Source organism: Lepus europaeus, chromosome 14, assembly GCF_033115175.1.
Source record: "Lepus europaeus isolate LE1 chromosome 14, mLepTim1.pri, whole genome shotgun sequence".
NCBI lineage: Eukaryota > Metazoa > Chordata > Mammalia > Lagomorpha > Leporidae > Lepus > Lepus europaeus.
Window position 1 is genome coordinate 95,595,174 of NC_084840.1, and position 8,331 is coordinate 95,603,504.

Here is an 8,331-nt window from a genome sequence, read left to right on the forward strand (position 1 = left end):
TGGCAACCACCTGGTCCCAGGCAACATGGGCTGTTTTTGGTGTTCAAATGCAAAGTCAGGAGCACAGTCCTTTACCTGTGCGTATTGATTGTCCACGCTCACCCAACGCAGGTAAGTAAATGAAGCGCAAGTCGTAAGTACACACAGTCAGGCTTACAAACATCTCACAGGGGCCCCGAATCATAGGCACTGAGCTCTCCCATCACTGAGGCCAGCATCAGTGCCCATCACCTCTGCAGGAACGACCGAGTCAGCACTACACCGACACATCCAGAGAGATGCTGGAGTTTCTCGTAAAAATGAGAAAACCAATTAAAGGTGGGAAAACGGACCCGCCACCTTCTCCCTGAGCGCATCAGTACCTTGAGCCCCACTGATTAAACCAAGGAAAGCCTTCCCTACATGTGCCATTTTCACTGGTGAAAATCTTTATAAAAATATCTTCATCAGATTCGCATTAAATACATTTGAAGAACAAAGAGCCGAAATGTGCAAACAGCCAAGTACTGTGAGGTATACGAAGGGGTTCTTGTGATTCCAGAAAAATTTTTCCCCCATCTATCCCACCGCCCTGTTCTTGGCATGGCCACAGGAGACGGCGTCACGCTGTCTGACTGGTCAGCTAAGAGAGACCCGTTCTGAAACGTTACTTGCGATCTGACTATCCACAGAGGTGCGTGGGTTTCAGGTAGAACACGGAGTGATGCGCTGAACATCACCACTGCATGAAAACGCACAACGAAAGCTCCATAGCCGGCGTCTTCCAAAAGCTCATGGAAACACCTATTATGAAAAATGCCTGCTTGCGCTTCGAAAGTATGGCACCCAGATAATAAACTTGCCTTCCAGTTCCACCGTCTGTGAGTGTCTGAAGTACCCTCCTGTCTTCAAATACTCCCCAAGGGCCCCTTGTGTCCCCTGCCCTCTGCAGCTCCCCTCATTCTCCCCTTGCAGCTCCTCCTCTGCCTTCCTGCCTGTTCTCCCAGCCTGACAACTTCCTCTAGGACACTCCTAACTCACTCTGCAGCACGTACAGATGACCCACTGCGTGCCTGGCATCAAGGACAAACCACAGTGTCCCCGCCTTCAGGGCCAGTGGTCTAGCACACGTGGGGCCACACAGGGCAGGAGCTGGGAGTGCGTCCTGGGGGTGAACACCCGGGAGCACCTGCACACAACACGTTTCCTCACTTCCTTTCCAGAACGCATTGCTTACAGGCTCTATGCTTCAGGCCACATGTCAATCACGTCCGGTACCCCAGCGTCTAACGCAAGGAGCTGGGCTCCATAATGTGATGGGCAGACGATGGCTGGGTGAAGGGGTGAAGGGAGCGAGGGAGGGAGGGAGGGAGGGAGGGAGGGCGAGCGAGCTGGGGGGGAGGCAGGGAGGGAGAGAGGGAGGGAGAGAGAGCTGGGGGGAGGCAGGGAGGGAGAGATGGATGGGTGGAGGGAGGGAGGGAAGGATGGGGGAGGGAGGAGGAAGAGATGGGGGAAGGAGGGAGGGAAAGATGGGGGAGGGAGGAGGGAGAGATGGGGAAAGATGCAGAGATGGGGGAGGGAGGGAGGGAGGGAGAGATGGGGGAGGGAGGAAGGGAGGTGGAGGGAGAGATGGAGAGGGAGGGAGAGATGGGGGATGGAGGGAGAGATGGGGGAGGGAGGCAGGCAGGGAGAGATGGGGGAGGGAGAGAGAGATGGGGGAGAGAGGGAGGGATGGGCGGATGGATGGAGCCCAGCATGGATAGAGGGGTGGATGGGGTGAGGGATAGATGGACAATGAATAGATGGGTGGATGGACAGACGGACGGAGAGATGGCTGGCTGGATCGAGCGATTATGGATGGATAGGGGGATGGATGGGTGAGGGGTAGATGGACAGACAGAGGGATGGTTGGATGGATGGACAGGAGGACAGATACAAGTAAATGTATCTGATGACCGGTATGCATTTAGAATGAGTTACTTTTTAAAACTCACCGGGCCCAGTTTTTAATTAGCTATCGCCCCTCTCTTCCCAAAGTGTCGTTCTAGCTACCAGGAGCTAAGTGGGATTTCAATCCCTGGGCGCAGGCTGTTCTCCTGCGAGAGATGCCTCCCGCCCTCGCGGCCTTCCTGGAAGAGTTTTCTCAGACACCATTCCCTGAGGACCCGCGGCGGGCGGGCGCAAGGCACGGGGTGGGCGCCGCGCGCTGTCCTCGCCTGCCCTCTGCAGGCCCCCGGCCCAGGACACGCGGCTCCCGGGAACTTCTCCGCCCTGTCTCCCCGAGCTGGAAGTTCGCTCAGCTGACGCCCGAGGGCTCCTGGGGGTGGGGTGGGGGCCTCCGGTCAAAGAAGAGGGGGTGCATAAAGAGAGAGCGGAGAGCCGAGGGGGCTGCCGCCTGGCGCGGTCCGGAGACGCGGGGGCACCCAGGCCGGCCGCCGCCGCTCCACTTTGGGCTCCCGGGCGCTGTCGCCCCCGGAGAGGCCGCCCGATGGCACCCGCGTCCCCCTCGACCTTTGTGGCCAACGCGGACTGCCGACCCCTGAGGGCGACTCCGCGATGCCCCCTCCCTGTCTGCCTCCGGGCCGGCGTCTCTCTTTTCCAGAAAGCGCGCCGCTCGGGAGGGAGGGAGGACCACCCCCGCCCCCCCCCAGAAGCCCCTGGCCCGCCACTCCGGGGGGCACGCCAAGGTCAGCGGCATAGGTGCGCCCGCACCTGCACCCTCCCCCAAGGCCTCCGGGTACCCCAGGTACCTTCTCCAGTCTCCTTCGGTATCGCGCTCATCCCCACCCCCGGACCCCTCCTCTGGCTTCACCCTCCGGACCCTCGCCCCTCCACAGCCCCCGAACCCCCAAAACGCTCACTTTCAGGACGCTCCGGGCTCCCCGAGGTGTCCCCCCGGCTCTCGGTGCGGGAAGCCGCGGAGCAGACGCGCCCACCGCGGCGCACCGGCGCGGCGCGGCATCACGCAAACTTCTCACTTACTTCGGGGCCCAGGCCGCCGCCCCCCTCGCCTCCGCTCGCTCGCGGACCGGCAGCTGCTCCGCGGCGCCACGCCAGCGCCGCTGCGAAATGCGCAGGAGAGGGTAGCGGCTCCGCTTTCCCCCGGGGCGCCCAGGTCCGGCCGCCGCCGCCTCCTCCTGCGGCCCCGGGGGAGCCTCGCGCGTCCCGCGGGGTCGCTCCCGTCCGGCGCGCAGGTGCAGGGCGCGCCGGGTCTGCAGCAGCCTCTGCGCCCTCCCCCCGGAAACGACTTTCAATTCACCTGCAGGCTGGCGAGGCTCCCTCGCGGGCGGGCGGGCGCGCGGCGTGGCCGCGGGTGCACAGAGAACGAGGCAGGAGCGCGCGAGCCCAAGTGCGCCTCCGGCTCCCCGGGGCGCCCGAGCGCGCCGCCCGCTCCGGCCCCGCTCCTCGGGACTGCAGTCCTGACGTCACCCGCCCGCCGAGGGTGGGGTGCGGGGAGCCAGGCCGCGGGAGTGGGGGCGCGTGGGTGTGCACGCGCGCGCGCGCGGGTGCCGACCGCCGCGGGGTCCCGCCCGGAGCTGCACGGCGACAGGCGGGGAGGGGCCGCCGCCTGCAGCCGGGGGCGCTCGCTCCCGGGTTGGGGCGGGGACGCGAGAGCGGGGGAGAGGCGGTGCGGGCAGTGGGTGGGCGGCGGTCGGGACTCTCTCCGAAGTTGGAGGCTGCGCGGGGTTTTGGGAGGCATGGAGGCTGGGACGGCGCGGGACGAGGGGGTCGCTGGGTGGCAGGGGGCTCTGGGGTGGACTGGGCCTCCGCTCTCCTCTGCGCCTTTCGGGGAGCCCAGGGCCCCCATCACTGACCGACCCACCGCGGCAGAGGGAACGAAGCGGCGGCCTTGCCCACCCGGGGGTCCGTCGCGCATGGTTCTGTGGCGTTGGAAGCGCCTCGAGCGAGCGGCAGGCGCCCCGGCCGGGGTTGTACTCGGGGTGCGCGGAGGTCCCCTTTGGGTCCTGGGTCTGGGGTCCTTGAAAACTTGGAGCAGAGGTCCTTGAGGTGCGCAGGGGGAGGAGGGCACCGTTGAAGTCCCCGCCACCCTCTCGCGCCCCGGTGGCCACCCAACTTTTCCTGGTCTCTGAAATGGCCCCAGGGTCCACTTTTCTGCGGAAGACGCGAGCGAAGGCGCTTTGGAGCCGAGAGGACTGGAGGCTGTCGGTCCTGGAGCCTGTGTCCCCTGGCTGCGAGGCTGGGGCCCAGCGCAGGGCTCCGGGTGCCTAGCGCGCACCCTCCCCGAGCGGCCAAGGGCCGAGCCCAGTGCTGCGCGCCAGCCGGACTGGAGCCTCGGTCAGCTGCGACAGTCCGTGCAGCCGGCGAGTTCGCCCTGGTCGTCGCGAAACGGCGTATTTTTTTTTTCCCAGCGTCTTCCTTGAATGCTGATACGAAGATATGCCCTCTTATTCATTTAAAAAAAAAAAAAAGGGCAGGTGGCCAGAAAGAAAGAGAAAGTAATGGATAGAGATTCCCCACCCACAAATCCTTTTAATCCCAACTTTTTAAAGTAACCAAAGCAGGATGAGATGGGATGTAGCAGCCAGCAGCTAATTTCATGGCATTAATCTCCATGTCCCGTGGAAGTTTAAACCTGCAGATGCCGGTCTGGAATCTTGGTCTGCGGCATTGGGCTTCATCATCCTAGGAGTTCCCACGCTTGATAATAAGCTTCTGACCAATTGGACAACATCCAGATGTCCTTAACAGCAGGTTGGGTGTCGGGAGTTAAGTAGAGAGAGAGCACGTTCCAGATCAGAACAAGAGGGCGCCGGGCACTTGGGGTCCTCAGCGTCCACTCCTGCACTCCTCCTGCCGTCTGGTTTTTTGGTTTGGAAACACTGTGCCATCAAGAAGGAATTAGGGGACGAGATGCTAGGTCTGTGTGTTGTAAAAGCAGCAGTTCCTAGGCAGGAACCACTGTTCTGGAGATGTGGGAATAGCAAGTCATTGACAGCAGCCGGAATAGGAAACCGCAGCTTGGCAGCTCTGTCGGCTTCTCGCTGGGTCGCAGTGTTGCTTCCAAGTGTTTGGTGCAGCAAGCCGGTGAGGCTGCATTAGCAGGTGCGGCAGCCTGGCTGGCCGCTGTGGGAACCGCACAGCAGCTCTCGGGGGTGGCAAGGCCACAGCACTCCTTCATCCCTGATGTTTGCTTCTCATTTCTAGGAACACTGTGTGTATCCATTGGAAAAGCAGAGAGACAGAGAGAGGGGGAGAGACAGAGCTCCTCCATCTGCTGGTTGGCTCCAGGCTGAAGCCAGGAGCCTGTAATTCGATCTGGGTCTCCCACCTGAGTGGCAGAGACTCAGGGACTCCAGATGTCACCTGCTGCCTCCCAGGCCGTGCACCTGCAGGAAGCTGGGTTGGAAGCGGAGCCAGGCACTGAGATTCGAGGGTCATCCTAACTAGGGAAGATATTTTACATCCTAATGGGTTTAGTTGGTGCACGTCTGTCTTCCTTCTAAACTTACAGTCTCCTCCAGAAGAGGAACTTGATTTTCTTTTTCTTAGGACCCAGTATAGTGCCTGGTAACCAACAAACACGTACTACACATACGTCTATGTTGACTACATTAAGAGTTTCTGATTTTTATTTTTTGCAGGATTTTATCTATTTATTTGAAAGGCCAACTTAACAGAGAAAGAGACATCTGCTGGTTCAATCCCCAGTTGGTGGCAATGTCCAGTGATGAGCCAGACCGAAGCCATGAGCTTGGATCTCCAACCAGGTCTCCCAGTGGGTAGCAGGGGCCCCAGCACTTCAGTCACCTGCTGTCTCCCAGGTATATTAGCAGGGAGCTGGATCAGAAGTGGAGCAGCTGAGTTGCAAACCAGCACTCATACAGGCTGCTGACTCAAGGAGGCGACTTAACCCACTGTCACAGTGCCGGCCAGTATTTTTTAAAGAGTATAAAATCATCACATTTAAAAATCTGTTTCACACTGTGATATAGACAAAAACAGAAACATAGACCCATGGGACAGAATTGTAAGCTCAGAAATAAAAGCAAGTATCCATGGTCAACTAACGTGAGACAGGGCAGCAAGAGGGCTCAGTGGGAAACAGTTGAACTCAAGGAGCTACAAAAACTGGATCTCCATACATGAGAGAAGGAGAACAGGCCCTTATCTTACACCATAGAAAAAAAAATCAACTCACAATGCATGAAAGACCGAAATGGAAGACCTGAAACCATAAAGCTAAACAAAAATATGGAGGAAAAGCTTCCCAACGTTGCCCTTGGGTACCAAGCCAAACACTCAGGCTGCAACACCAAAATGAAGTGGACTCCATCAAACTCCAAAGATTCTGCAAAGAAAAGGACACGCAGTGGAAGATGAACCAAGTGCTCGGGTCCCTGCACCCCCGTGGGAGACCTGGATGGAGCTCCTGGCTCCTGGCTGCAGCCTGACTCAGTCGTTGCTATTGCAGCCATCTTGGGGAGTAAACCAGCAGATGAAAATACCAGTCCCTCTCCCTCTCTCTCTCTCCCTCTCCCTCTCTCCCCTCTCCCCTCCCCCTCTCCCCTCTCCCTTCCCCTCCCTCCCTCTCCCCTCTCTAGCTCTACCTTTCAAATAAATAAATCTTTAAAAAGAACTGGAATTGTCCTGCAGCCCCTCTCGGGGTTTGCCCTTAGTATTCTATGTTCCTTGACTTATTGATAGCTTTGTACATGAACTGCACGCCTGGTGCTATCTAGTCCTAAACAAACATCTGGGGCTAGCGTTGTGGTGCAGCGGGTTAATGCCCTGACCTGCAGTGCCCCATCCCATATGGGTGCCAGTTTGAGACCCGGCTGCTCCACTTCCTGTCCAGCTCTCTGCTGTGGCCTGGGAAAGCAGTAGAAGGTGACCCAAGTGCTTGGGCCCTGGCACCCACGCGGGAGACCCAGAGGAAGCTCCTGGATCCTGGCTTCGGTGCCATGCAGCTCCGGCCATTGCAGCCAATTGGGGAGTGAACCATTGCATGGAAGACCTCTCTCTCTCTCTCTCTCTCTCTCTCTCTCTCTCTCTCTAACTCTTTCAAATAAATAAATCTTTTAAAAAAAGAAAGAAAGAAACATCTAAGTGGCCGATTGCTTTGTAAGAAGTTCAAGTCCACACCTGCGCATTTGTGTTTCAAAAATAGCATAACCAAAATGAGAAGTGGACAAAACACATTTGTAGGTAGTATCCTCAAAGCTCGTGTCAAGTTAAATTTTATACTGAAATGTTAACGAGGAAGACTGAAGCTAGCCTGCTCCCTCATGGATAACTACCCATCAGCTATAATTTAGTGAAGAACGCTGGACTTGGCTACCATTGTTACAGTGAAATGGTATTTTGCTTGAACCTGTGTTGAAATGTGTTAAGTTTGGGCCAGTGCCGCAGTTCAATAGGCTAATCCTCCGCCTTGCGGCGCCGGCACACCGGGTTCTAGTCCCGGTCGGGGCTCCAGGTTCTGTCCCGGTTGCTCCTCTTCCAGGCCAGCTCTCTGCTGTGGCCAGGGAGTGCAGTGGAGGATGGCCCAAGTGCTTGGGCCCTGCACCCCATGGGAGACCAGGAGAAGCACCTGGCTCCTGCCTTCGGATCAGCGCGGTGCGCCGGCCACAGCGCGCCGGCCGTGGCAGCCATTGGAGGGTGAACCAACGGCAAAAGGAAGACCTTTCTCTCTGTCTTTCTCTGTCCACTCTGCCGGTCAAAAAAAAAAAAATGTGTAAGTTTTACTTCACCATAGATTCGCAAACTGAATACACATAGGCCATTCCTTGGGTCTCCCTTATCAAGCTAAATGGAGCACTCTTCCTAACTGAGCCCCAAAACATGTATCAGACACAGACAACGCACCCTTGGTTCCACTCAAGATTGGGGACGGAAGAAGCTCCTTCAGGGTGGGTTGTTAGGAGAATGGTTTTATAAGGACTGCTCCTATGAGTAGATTTCTGAGGGATCCCCCAAAAGTTCACAGAAATGCATATTATGAAAAAACGATGTGTGGATTTCAAAATATTTGACAAAATAAACTTAATATCTGGCAGAATGAACAAATACGCTTACAATCCCATTTCCCGTGGGGAAGCACTCTCTTGGGAGGACAATGCTGCTACCTCCAGTTTGTATTTTTCCCATCACCGGTCTCAAAGCAAGATGAGGTCTCGCAAAGAAGGCAAATCGAGAGCACCAAGTAGCTGTCAGGCCAAGTTCCTGTCCTCAAGGAGCCGGCAGTGTCCTACCCACCCGCCTCGTGAACCCCATGGGAGTTGTGTGTGGTCTAGGACATCGGAATCCACACTCCTAGGGCTGGGCAAGTTCAGGAGAACAGGTTCTCCGGACACCGTTCAATGGGCTTAGTGACGGGAGTTTGATTCTTCC